At 48.3% G+C, this 13,930-nt stretch overlaps 1 long non-coding RNA gene across 1 annotated transcript in view; it reads left to right on the top strand.

Moving 5' to 3' along the window:
- Positions 1-3,588: 3,588 nt before the first annotated feature.
- Positions 3,589-13,930, top strand: part of LOC138354488 (uncharacterized) — a 55,632-nt gene continuing 45,290 nt past the window's right edge. Inside the window, exons 1-2 of the long non-coding RNA XR_011223583.1 lie at positions 3,589-3,780; positions 5,112-5,196. This is a non-coding gene — a long non-coding RNA (uncharacterized lncRNA). The remainder of the gene's footprint in view (positions 3,781-5,111; positions 5,197-13,930) is intronic.

Genomic DNA, 13,930 nt, shown 5'->3' with positions numbered 1-13,930 from the left:
ATTATGCCCTTCCTACCCCCCTAGATGCCCAGACCCCATTCGCCTACCAGGCACTCCCAGGCACCCCCCTAGCACCCCCCCACTCACCCCCACAGCCCCCACTTGCCCCCCAGACACCCCCCAGTTCCCCCCAGACCCCTGGTGAAAGGGGGAACTCTGACACCCGAGTTTCCAAGAAGAGTCTCAAGGTTTGGTACACCAATGCTGATGGGGTAGCCAATAAAGCAGAAGAGATAAAAGAAAGAGTTAGTGAGGCAGACCCAGACATAGTGGCAATAGTGGAAACTAAAATAAATGGCATGATCTCGGATGCAATCTTTCCAGAGGGGTACCAGGTGATAAGAAAAGAAAGGACACAGAGACAGGGAGGAGGAGTGGCACTACTAATAAAGCGGAAATGGAAGTTTGATGAGCTGGAAAATCCGGGTACCAATGAAAGCACAAGCTTCATACATGGAACTCTGACAGTGGATGGGAAGAAGATTGTAATCTTGATACTCTACAATCCCCCACCAAACAGTAGAAGGCCCAGGCAGGAGTACGAGGACAGCAACAAGACATGTATGGATGAACTGCAGAGGGCAGCAACTTTAGCGCATAGAATGAGAGCGAAGCTGCTGGTCATGGGGGACCTAAATCACGGAGAGATAGATTGGGAAACGAGGAATCCCCATGGCGGGGAGGAGACCTGGGGAGCGAAGCTGGTAGACGTTATTGACAGGAATTTCCTAACACAGCATGTGAAAGAAGATACTAGGGAAAGAGGAGGGGATACGCCCAGCCTATTAGATCTCATTATCACTCAGAATGTAGAAGACATCGAGCAGTTGGAACATGAAATACCACTAGGAGCTAGTGACCATTGTGTCCTAGCCTTTGACTACATGATGGAGCTTAAAATTGTGACGAAAGGACAAGAGGTCCGGGAAAGGAGACTTGATTACAGAAAAGGGGACTACAGAAGGATAAGGGACTACCTGGGAGAAGTGCAGTGGGAGGAAGAACTTAGAGGAAAAACAGTGCAAGGTATGATGAACCAAGTCATATTGAAATGCAAGGAGGCTGAAGATAGATTTATTCCAACAATAAAGGAAAAAAGCAGGAGGGAATATAATAACCCATGGTTTAATAGACAGTGTCAGGAAGCAAAGGTGAGAAGCAGGAGGGAGTGGAGGAAGTACAGAAGACAAAGGACAGAGGACAACAGGATTAGATGTAACAGAGCTAGGAATGATTACATTAACATAAGACGAGTGTCGGAAAGAAATTATGAGAACGATATTGCAGTCAAAGCGAAAAAGCAACCAAAATTACTCCATAGCCATATAAGAAGGAAGATGTCGGTAAATGACCAAGTGACAAGACTGAGGAAAACAGAAGGGGCGTATACAGAAAGCGACAAGGAAATCTGCGAGGTACTGAATGCAAAATTCCATGGAGTGTTCACTACCGAGCCTGAGCAGCTCCCATTGTTAGAAGAGATTACCCAAGATGAAAGACTATCAGATATAGAGGTGACAGCAGAGGATGTAATGAAACAGTTGACAACACTGGATGCAAATAAAGCTGTTGGACCAGACAAAGTATCACCGTGGATACTTAAAGAGGCAGCGCAGGCTCTCAGCGTGCCTCTGGCAATGATCTTCAATGAGTCACTTATGTCGGGAGAATTGCCCAGTTGCTGGAAGAAGGCAAATGTCGTACCGATTTTCAAGAAGGGGGATAGGGAGGAGGCACTTAACTACAGACCCGTATCACTGACAAGCATCCCCTGCAAAATACTTGAAAGAATAATTAGGCTAAGACTTGTTGAGCACCTGGAGAGCATTGGGTTTGTAAACAAGCACCAACATGGGTTCTGGACAGGGAAATCATGCCTAACAAACCTTTTAGAATTCTATGATAAAGTAACAAGGATAAGGCAGGACAGAGAAGGCTGGGCAGACTGCATATTTCTTGACTGCCAAAAGGCCTTTGATACGGTACCGCACATGAGACTGCTATACAAACTTGAGAGGCAGGCAGGAGTAAGCGGAAAGGCCCTAGTATGGGTGAAGAACTACCTAACAGGAAGGAGCCAGAGGGTAATGGTAAGGGGCGAAAAGTCGGACTGGCGAACAGTAACAAGTGGAGTACCTCAAGGATCGGTGCTGGGACCAATCCTCTTTCTAATTTACGTAAATGATATGTTTACAGGAGTGGAGTCCTACATGTCAATGTTTGCAGATGACGCAAAATTAATGAGAAGAGTTGTGACAGACGAGGATTGTAGGATCCTCCAAGAGGACTTAAACAGGCTGCAGAGATGGTCAGAGAAATGGCTACTGGAGTTTAACACCAGTAAATGTAAAGTTATGGAAATGGGATCAGGTGACAGGAGACCAAAGGGACAGTACACAATGAAGGGGAACAGCCTACCTGTAACGATTCGAGAAAGAGACCTGGGAGTGGATGTGACACCTAATCTAACTCCTGAGGCACATATAAATAGGATAACGACAGCAGCGTACTCTACACTGGCGAAAATTAGAACTTCATTCAGAAACCTAAATGAGGAAGCTTTTAGGGCGCTTTACACTGCCTACGTGAGACCCGTCTTAGAGTATGCCGCGCCATCATGGAGCCCCCACCTGAAGAAACACATAAAGAAACTGGAGAAGGTTCAGAGGTTTGCGACGAGGCTTGTCCCAGAGCTACGAGGGATGGGATATGAAGAGCGGCTGAAGGAACTGAACCTTACGACACTAGAGAAAAGAAGGGAGAGAGGAGATATGATAGGGACATATAAAATACTCAGGGGAATTGACAAAGTGGAAATAGATCAAATGTTCACACGTAATAATAACAGAACGAGGGGACATGGGTGGAAACTGGAAACTCAGATGAGTCACAGAGATGTTAGGAAGTTTTCTTTTAGCGTGAGAGTAGTAGAAAAATGGAATGCACTTGGGGAACAGGTTGTGGAAGCAAATACTATTCATACTTTTAAAACTAGGTATGATAGGGAAATGGGACAGGAGTCATTGCTGTAAACAACCGATAGCTAGAAAGGCGGGATCCAAGAGTCAATGCTCGATCCTGCAAGCACATATAGGTGAGTACATATAGGTGAGTACACACACACATACACACACACACACACACACACACACACACACACACACACACACACACACACACACACGCACACACACACACACACACACACACACACACACGCACACACACACACACACACACACACACACACACACACACACACACACACACACACACACGCACACACACACACACTGGTGAGGCTCAAGGTCACGTGGTGTGTCGCTTGTGACCTTGTTACTCTGGCTACCTGCTCTTATAATTGCTCTAATTGCCTTTGAAACTGATACGTAATTGATGGCATTATGCAATGGGTGTATAATTATGCAGTATGCCATTTGTTAATGTGCCTTATGTAACATGTTAATTATAACAAGGTTACATATGACTGTGATGTCTGCATATTAACTTTATGACGTAACAACATTACCAATGATTATGTTCACTATTCACGCAGGTTGTTAATGGTGATGATTTTGTCCTCAGGATGGTGACTGTGTGGGCGTGTGTTGTGACGACAGCCTCGACGCCCTCCGAGCCTGGGTCGGCGAGCAGGACGGCCAGAGGATCCTTCTCAGCACGCCCTCGGTCCTGGTCGGGTTCCGGGTGCAGGTGTACCGCGCTGAGGGTACCACCCAGTGGTACACCGCCGTCATCGTCGGCTACAATGACGCTACCAGGGTAAGGAGGTACCGTCGCTCGTCCTCCCCCCCCCCCTCCCCCATCCACCCCCATCCTCATGCTCCCTTAATCACCCGCAACGACTAATGCATGAGGTAGTTTTGTCACTTCTAATTGAGCAGGTCGGGATATGAGGATAAGGAGCTGGGATATGAGGATAAAGAGCTGGGATATGAGGATAATTGAAATTGAAATAAGTTTATTGAGGTAAAATACACACAAAGGGATGAGGTAGCTCAAGCTATTCTCACCCCGTTCAGTACAACGTGTTAATATATACATAGACACACATCACAAATAAACATATTATGAGGATAAGGAGCTGGGATATGAAGACAAGGAACTGGGGTATGAGGACATGGAGCTGGGACAGTGTGGTGTACACAGGAGCTGGGACAGTGTGGTGTACACAGGAGCTGGGGCAGTGTAGTGTACACAGGAGCTGGGGTGGTGTACACAGGAGCTGGGGCAGTGTGGTGTACACAGGAGCTGGGGCAGTGTAGTGTACACAGGAGCAGGGGCTGTGTAGTGTACACAGGAGCTGGGGCAGTGTAGTGTACACAGGAGCTGGGGCAGTGTGGTGTACACAGGAATTGGGGAAGTGTGGTGTACACAGGAGCTGGGGCAGTGTAGTGTACACAGGAGCTGGGGCAGTGTGGTGTACACAGGAGCTGGGACAGTGTGGTGTACACAGGAGCTGGGGCAGTGTGGTGTACACAGGAGCTGGGGCAGTGTGGTGTACACAGGAGCTGGGGCAGTGTGGTGTACACAGGAGATGGGGCAGTGTGGTGTACACAGGAGCTGGGGTAGTGTACACAGGAGCTGGGGCAGTGTAGATTACACAGGAGCTGGGACAGTGTAGTGTACACAGGAGCTGGGGCAGTGTGGTGTACACAGGAGCTGGGGCAGTGTAGTGTACACAGGAGCTGGGGCAGTGTAGTGTACACAGGAGCTGGGGCAGTGTAGTGTACACAGGAGCTGGGGCAGTGTGGTGTACACAGGAGCAGTGTGGTGTACACAGGAGCTGGGGTAGTGTAGTGTACACAGGAGCAGTGTGGTGTACACAGGAGCTAGTATGGTGTACACAGGAGCTGGGGCAGTGTAGTGTACACAGGAGCTGGGGCAGTGTGGTGTACACAGGAGCTAGTATGGTGTACACAGGAGCTGGGGTAGTGTAGTGTACACAGGAGCTGGGGTAGTGTAGTGTACACAGGAGCTGGGGCAGTGTAGTGTACACAGGAGCTGGGGCAGTGTGGTGTACACAGGAGCAGTGTGGTGTACACAGGAGCAAGTGTGTAAGCACATGTGTAAGTGGCTACTGTCTTCTACAGGAGCTGACGGTAACTGACGACACGGTGCTGGAGGAGCACTCCGAGGACCCGAGTCTGGTCCAGATCAGACTCATCGGTGAGGGGGGTGAGTACAACACATTCATCATTCATCCTCACACTACTACTCATTACTACCGCGCCAGTCTTCAGTTGATGGTAGTTTGTGATGAGGTTGTGGTAGTTTGTGATGAGGTTGTGGTAGTTTGTGATGAGGTTGTGGTAGTTTGTGATGAGGTTGTGGTAGTTTGTGATGAGGTTGTGGTAGTTTGTGCTGTCAAAAGTAACTACATGTGAGCATCCATCGGGATTCCTGCAGCTGACGAGGCATTATCCTGGTGGTAGACGAGGCATTATCCTGGTGGCGGACGAGGCATTATCCTGGTGGTCGACGAGGTATTATCCTGGTGGCTGACGAGGCATTATCCTGGTGGCTGACGAGGCATTATCCTGGTGGCGGACGAGGCATTATCCTGGTGGCGGACGAGGCATTATCCTGGTGGCTGACGAGGTATTATCCTGGTGGCTGACGAGGCATTATCCTGGTGGCGGACGAGGCATTATCCTGGTGGTAGACGAGGCATTATCCACCATGCCATGTATAAATATGACTCACATTAGTCTCTGCAATTTCTTGTTTTCACTAAACTTAATTATTTATATGTAAAATATGTTTAAATCATTCATAAATTCTCCACCTTAGTGCTGTGTTATTCCCCGCCACACACGCATGACGGCCGCTGTCTGTCGCGCTGACCCACCGAGTGCCCTCATGCAGCGGCTGGTCATGCAGCAGAGGTGCCATGCATGAGTGCCAAGTGTAGATGTGTTATCTGAGCCCTGATTCACGAAGCGGTTATACGTGTCCACTTAGGAGCTGCGTTCCTCTGATCTCGATCGTGGCTGGGTAGAGGGTGGTAGAGGGTGATTATAGTGGGGGGTGGGGGGGGGAGTAATGGGTGAACTGCCAGAGTGGTTGAAGACAGTAATGGGTGAATTGCCTGAGTAGCAGAAGACAGGTGATGAGTGGATCGCCCTAATATGGACGGACTATGTAGGTGACGGCAGATGGGATGACGAGGAAGGCCCTGGTAGGTCAGGACCGCGTTAACAAGCGCACTGTTACCCCCCATTAACCAGGACCTGCAGAGGAAATGTGTCTCCATGTGTCTTCATGTAGCCCCATTACTGGTGGCACCACCCGTGGTCTCCAGTGGTGGTGGTGGGCGTCACTCTACCTGTTTTTGCTGGTTAAGTTTTTTGTCAACAGCTGAAGCGTCTTAACTTGGTCACGTGTTGTTGCATAATTAACATATTTTTGCATTTTCAAGATGGTGCTTGTGTTTACTGCTTGCTTGCTTGCACGCTGATGACAACTGTTTGGTTGGTTGCTGCTCATTCATGACTCCATGTGCTGGTTAGGGTGCATTCTTGACATGCCTGTGGTGCGTGGTGGTGTAGATCCTTGACAGGTCCTTGACGCAGGTCCTTGATGTAGGTCCTTGACACAGGTCCTTGACACAGTTCCTTGACACAGGTCCTTGACACAGGTCCTTGACACAGGTTCCTTGAAGGTCCTTGAAGTAGGTCCTTGACGTAGGTCCTTGACACAGGTCGTTGACACAGGTCCTTGACGTAGGGCCTTGACACAGGTCCTTGACGCAGGTCCTTGACACAGGTCCTTGACGTAGGTCCTTGACACAGGTCCTTGACGCAGGTCCTTGACACAGGTCCTTGACACAGGTCCTTGACACAGGTCCTTGACGCAGGTCCTGGACGTAGGTCCTTGACACAGGTCCTTGACACAGGTCCTTGACGCAGGTCCTTGACACAGGTCCTTGACACAGGTCCTTGACGCAGGTCCTTGACACAGGTCCTTGACGTAGGTTCTTGACACAGGTCCTTGACGCAGGTCCTTGACACAGGTCCTTGACACAGGTCCTTGACGCAGGTCCTTGACACAGGTCCTTGACGCAGGTCCTTGACCCTTGACGTAGGTCCTTGACACAGGTCCTTGACACAGGTCCTTGACGTAGGTCCTTGACGCAGGTCCTTGACACAGGTCCTTGACGCTGGTCCTTGACGCTGGTCCTTGACGCAGGTCCTTGACGCAGGTCCTTGACACAGGTCCTTGACACAGGTCCTTGACACAGGTCCTTGACACAGGTCCTTGACACAGGTCCTTGACGTAGGTCCTTGACGTAGGTCCTTGACGTAGGTCCTTGACACAGGTCCTTGACACAGGTCCTTGACACAGGTCCTTGACGTAGGTCCTTGACGTAGGTCCTTGACACAGGTCCTTGACACAGGTCCTTGACGTAGGTCCTTGACACAGGTCCTTGACACAGGTCCTTGACGTAGGTCCTTGACACAGGTCCTTGACACAGGTCCTTGACGCAGGTCCTTGACACAGGTCCTTGACGTAGGTCCTTGACGTAGGTCCTTGACGTAGGTCCTTGACACAGGTCCCTGACACAGGTCCTTGACGTAGGTCCTTGACACAGGTCCTTGACGTAGGTCCTTGACACAGGTCCTTGACGTAGGTCCTTGACACAGGTCCTTGACACAGGTCCTTGACGTAGGTCCTTGACACAGGTCCTTGACGTAGGTCCTTGACACAGGTCCTTGACGTAGGTCCTTGACGTAGGTCCTTGACGTAGGTCCTTGACGTAGGTCCTTGACACAGGTCCCTGACACAGGTCCTTGACGTAGGTCCTTGACACAGGTCCCTGACACAGGTCCTTGACACAGGTCCTTGACACAGTTCCTTGACGTAGGTCCTTGACACAGGTCCCTGACACAGGTCCTTGACGTAGGTCCTTGACACAGGTCCTTGACACAGGTCCTTGACACAGGTCCTTGACACAGTTCCTTGACGTAGGTCCTTGACACAGGTCCCTGACACAGGTCCTTGACACAGGTCCTTGACACAGGTCCCTGACACAGGTCCTTGACACAGGTCCTTGACACAGGTCCTTGACACAGTTCCTTGACGTAGGCATGTTGGCTACAAAAACAAATGAATGGAATTAGGTGGACACAAATATGAGCCGCACAAGAACTGCTGAAGGCCTATTGGCCCATACTATGCAGCTCCTATCCATACCCACCAACAGGTCCACACATGGATAATAATAGCATAAGATAGTAAATATTTACAATGAATTAGTGAGACAAATGTGTATCAATGATCCTACTCAAATTGCCCCTTAACTGATCTATCAAAAATGGATCTAAGTTATATAAACCACTGCTAATGTTCAAATTACTTTCTTTTGTAATCTGTATTAAAGCAGATTCAATTATGTTTCTGTTATATGTGCTTTTACAATTCGTTATTGAAGAAGCCATCTCCCAGTCAATTTGGTGAGCATCTTCTGACAAATGAACAAACAAAGCATTAGACAATAAGCCGTGTCTAACAGAGTATTTATGTTGCGAAATTCTACATTACAAATCTTTAGATGTTTGCCCAACATAGAACTTATTACAGTCTTTACAAGGTATTTTATAAATGACACAATTATCACTACGAGGGCTGTTCCTAACTAATAGCTTACCAACAGTATTTTCGTAGCTAAACAATACATGTATATCCAAAAGTTTCAAGGCCTTGACAATATTCTTAAACCCAGAGAAATATGGTAAACATAACACATTCTTTGGGCGAATTTTTTCCCTGCATATATTACTATAATATGTACGACGTGCTTTGCTACGACAAACTTCCATAAAACTCAGTGGGTAACAAAGCTTGAGACCACTCGAATCAATATTCTTAAACTCTTCGTCTAAGAATTCTGGACTCACAACTCGAAGAGCTCTTAGATACATTGAAGAAAAAATTGATTTCTTCACATTGTATCTGTGCCCTGAAAAATAATGAACATAAAATAAATTATTCGTAAGTTTTCTGTAGACACTAAACTTTAGTGAAAAGTCTTCCCTATGAATAAGTACATCTAGGAATGGCAAACATTTATCAATTTCAGTCTCCATAGTAAATTTTATAGAGGTGACTTGATCATCAAGTTTGGCTACAAATTCGTCTGTGTTTACATCTGAGGCCATATACACCAAATATCATCAACATATCTAAACCATGGAGTGATTCCAGGGGTTAGTTTTGAATCAAATTTTTTTTCGAAGAATTCCATGTACAAGTTTGAAAGCAAATGGAATTATGTGGACAAATATCGCCTTTGTTTTCAAACGTGTAATTTGGGTCCACCTAATTCCATTCATTTGTTATTGTACCTCACCTCACTCCACCATTCTCTCCTGCCTACATATGTCCAATACTTGACCTGTAAAACCACTCCTTCTGAAGGTGTATAAATATACGAAAGTACTTAAGGAAATTACTGTTTTAATTTTCCTCCGTGGTCGGACACTGTCGCATTTTTAATCACGTGTTTATTTTTCGTGATTTACACACACACACACACCCACACCCACACACACACACACACACACACACACACACCCACACACACACACACCACACACACACACACACACACACACACACACACACACACACACACACACACACCACACACACACACACACACACACACACACACACACACACACACACACACCACACACACACACACACACACACACACACACACACACACACCACACACACACACACACACACACACACACACACACACACACACACACCCACACACACACACACACACACACCCACACACACACACACCACACACACACACACACACACACACACACACACACACACACACACACACACCACACACACACACACACACACACACACACACACACACACACACCACACACACACACACACACACACACACACACACACACACCACACACACACACACACACACACACACACACACACACACACACACACACCCACACACCCACACACACACACACACACACACACACACACCCACACACACACACACCACACACACACACACACACACACACACACACACACACACACACACACACAGACACACACAGACACACACACACAGGGGCCGGTGACTGAGTGGACAGCACGCTGTACACGTAATCCTGTGGTCCGGGGTTCGATTCCGGGCGCCGGCAAGAAACAATTAGCAGAGTTTCTTTCACCCTGATGCCCCCTGTTAGCTAGCAGTAAATAGGTACCTGGGAGTTAGTTATGGGCTGCTTCCTGAGGGGGGGGGTGTATGAAGAAAAAAAAATTTGGTTGTTAGTAACAGTTGATTACTTGAGAGACGGGCTCTTTGGTCTCGCCTCTCAACCGTCAATCAACTGGTGTACAGATTCCTGAGCCTACTGGGCTCTATCATATCTACACTTGAAACTGTGTATGGAGTCAGCCTCCACCACATCACTGCCTAATGCATTCCATCTGTTAACTACTCTGACACTTAAAAAGTCCCTGTGGCTCATGTGGGTACTCAGTTTCCACATGTGTCCCCTTGTTCGCGTACCACCAGAGTTGAATAGTTTATCCTTGTCTACCCTGTCGATTCCCCTGAGGATTTTGTAGGTAGTGATCATGTCTCCCCTTACTCTTCTGTCTTCCAGTGTCGTAAGGTGCACTTCCCGCAGCCTTTCCTCATAACTCGTGCCTCTTAGTTCTGGGACTAGTCTAGTGGCATACCTTTGACATTTTTCCAGCTTCGTCTTGTGCTTGACAAGGTACGGGCTCCATGCTGGGGCCGCATACTCCAGGATTGGTCTTACATATGTGGTGTACAAGATTCTGAATGATTCCTTACACAGGTTCCTGAACGCTGTTCTGATGTTAGCCAGCCTCGCATATGCCGCAGACGTTATTCTTTTTATGTGGACTTCAGGAGACAGGTTTGGTGTGATATCAACTCCTAGATCTTTCTCTCTGTCCGTTTCATTAAGTACTTCATCTTCTATTCTGTATCCTGTGTCTGGCCTCCTGTTTCCAGCGCCTAGTTTCAATACTTTGCATTTACTCGAGTTGAACTTTAGCAGCCATTTGTTGGACCATTGATTAAGTGTGTGTGTACTCACCAAATTGTGCTTGCGGGGGTTAAGCTTTGGCTCTTTGGTCCCGCCTCTCAACTGTCAATCAGTTGTCAATGTCAATGTGTGTGTGTGATAGTGTATAGGGAACAAGTCACTACCACTGTTCCTCCCAGACCTGAGACCAGGAGAACCAGTGAACCACATGAACAGTGAACCACACCGTCCACGTCTACACAATGCCCCCCCCCCTGTCACCCCCTGTCACTCCCCTGTCACCCCAGTCACCCCCTGTCACCCCCTGTCACCCCTGTCATTATAAGTATTTCCACGAAGGTGTTCAAACAAAGAGAATATTATTATTACAGTTATTGTTAAACGCACATATTTTTGTCAGGTGTTGACGGTCAGGGAAAGAACTGCCTCCACGTGACCTCTCATCACTCTCATGACTCCTGTGAACAAATATTGAGACCTGTGATAGGACTGAACCCATATTCAGGGACGGCAGTTCGAACCCATTGTATGACCTCATTTTGTCCCATAACTACCCCCAGTTTGGCATCAGAGGAAACCAGTTTCCTTACGTACCAAACTACCTCCTTGCCCTAATGCTTATCTTTCTGTGTACTTAACTACTTACCCAACTACGTGTTTCCCGCCCTATCTACTTACCCATCGACCTGTTTGTCTACCTATATCTACTTACCTTATTCATCTACTTTTATTATGACAAACGTTACCCACTTCCTCCCCCGCTCCCCCCCCCCCTCCAGGGTCCTCAGTGACCCCCAAGGTCCTCAGTGACCCCCAGGGTCCTCAGTGACCCCCAGGGTCCTCAGTGACCCCCAGGGTCCACAGTGACCCCCAGGGTCCTCAGTGACCCCCAGGGTCGTCAGTGACCCCCAGGGTCCTCAGTGACCCCCAGGGTCCTCAGTGACCCCAGGGTCCTCAGTGACCCCCAGGGTCCTCAGTGACCCCAGGGTCCTCAGTGACCCCAGGGTCCCCAGTGATCCCAGGGTCCTCAGTGACCCCCAGTGACCTCAATGACCCCAGCGACCCCAGCGACCCAAGTGACCCAAGTGACCCCAGTGACCCCAACGACCCCAACGACGCCAGTGACCCCAGCGACCCAAGTGACCCCAGCGACCCCAGTGGCCTCAATGACCCCAGAGACCCCAGCGACCCCAGTGACCCCAGTGACCCCAGCGACCCCAGTGGCCTCAATGACCCCAGTGACCCCAGCGACCCCAGCGACCCCAGCGACCCCAGTGACCCCAGGGTGGAATGTAGAGAGTTGATGAGGAGTAATCAGTGTGTATACCCCTTACGGGATAACTGTGACCTTACAGGATAACTGTTGACCTTACGGGATAACTGTGACCTTACAGGATAACTGTTGACCTTACGGGATAACTGTTGACCTTACGGGATAACTGTTGACCTTACGGGATAACTGTTGACCTTACGGGATAACTGTTGACCTTACGGGATAACTGTTGACCTTACGGGATAACTGTTGACCTTACGGGATAACTGTTGACCTTACGGGATAACTGTGACCTTACGGGATAACTGTTGACCTTACGGGATAACTGTGACCTTACGGGATAACTGTGACCTTACGGGATAACTGTGACCTTACGGGATAACTGTGACCTTACGGGATAACTGTTGACCTTACGGGATAACTGTTGACCTTACGGGATAACTGTTGACTTTACGGGATAACTGTTGACCTTACGGGATAACTGTTGACCTTACGGGATAACTGTTGACCTTACGGGATAACTGTTGACCTTACGGGATAACTGTGACCTTACGGGATAACTGTTGACCTTACGGGATAACTGTTGACCTTACGGGATAACTGTTGACCTTACGGGATAACTGTTGACCTTACGGGATAACTGTTGACCTTACGGGATAACTGTTGACCTTACGGGATAACTGTGACCTTACGGGATAACTGTTGACCTTACGGGATAACTGTTGACTTTACGGGATAACTGTGACCTTACGGGATAACTGTGACCTTGACTGTAGTGTGGCCCGTCACAGTCGAGCGTGGCAGACAGTGCGACACTGTCCTCTGTCCTCTCTGCTCTTTGTCCTCTCTGTTTCTGTATTGTTTGTCCTCGTTCGTTATCTCTCTCTTCCCTTCTCCGGTGTGAATACTCATGCCGGCTTAGTGCTTTCTCCTCGTAATTTGCTTCGTCTCTCTCTCTCATTCTTTCTCTTTCTCTGTATTTCTCCATATCTCTCTCTCTCTCTCTCTCTCTCTCTCTCTCTCTCTCTCTCTCTCTCTCTCTCTCTCTCTCTCTCTCTCTCTCTCTCTCTCTCTCTCTCTCTCTCTCACACACACACACACACACACACACACACACACACACACACACAGAACACCAGAAAGTAGAGAGAGATACCAGAGACCAGGAACGAGTATGTCAGTATGAGAAGAGCAGCTGAGAAAAGGTATGAAAATGATATAGCTAATAAAGCCAAGACCGAATCCAAGCTACTACACAGTCACATCAAGAGGAAGACAACAGTGAAGGAACAGGTGATGAAACTTAGGGTGGGCGAGGACAGGTACACAGAATGACAAAGAGGTGTGTGAAGAACTCAACAAAAGGTTCCAGGAGGTCTTTACAATAGAACAGGGAGATGTTGCGGCGCTAGAAGAGGTGGCAGCAAACCAGGTGACCTTGGATAGGTTCGAAATTACAAGAGATGAGGTCAAGAAGCACCTATTGGAGCTGGGTGTGAGAAAAGCTGTTGGGCCGGATGGAATCTCGCCATGGGTATTGAAAGAGTGTGCA

Source organism: Procambarus clarkii, chromosome 63, assembly GCF_040958095.1.
Source record: "Procambarus clarkii isolate CNS0578487 chromosome 63, FALCON_Pclarkii_2.0, whole genome shotgun sequence".
Taxonomy (NCBI): Eukaryota; Metazoa; Arthropoda; class Malacostraca; order Decapoda; family Cambaridae; genus Procambarus; species Procambarus clarkii.
The sequence above is the reverse complement of the archived record's forward strand: the minus strand, read 5'-3'. Positions and strand labels throughout refer to the sequence as shown.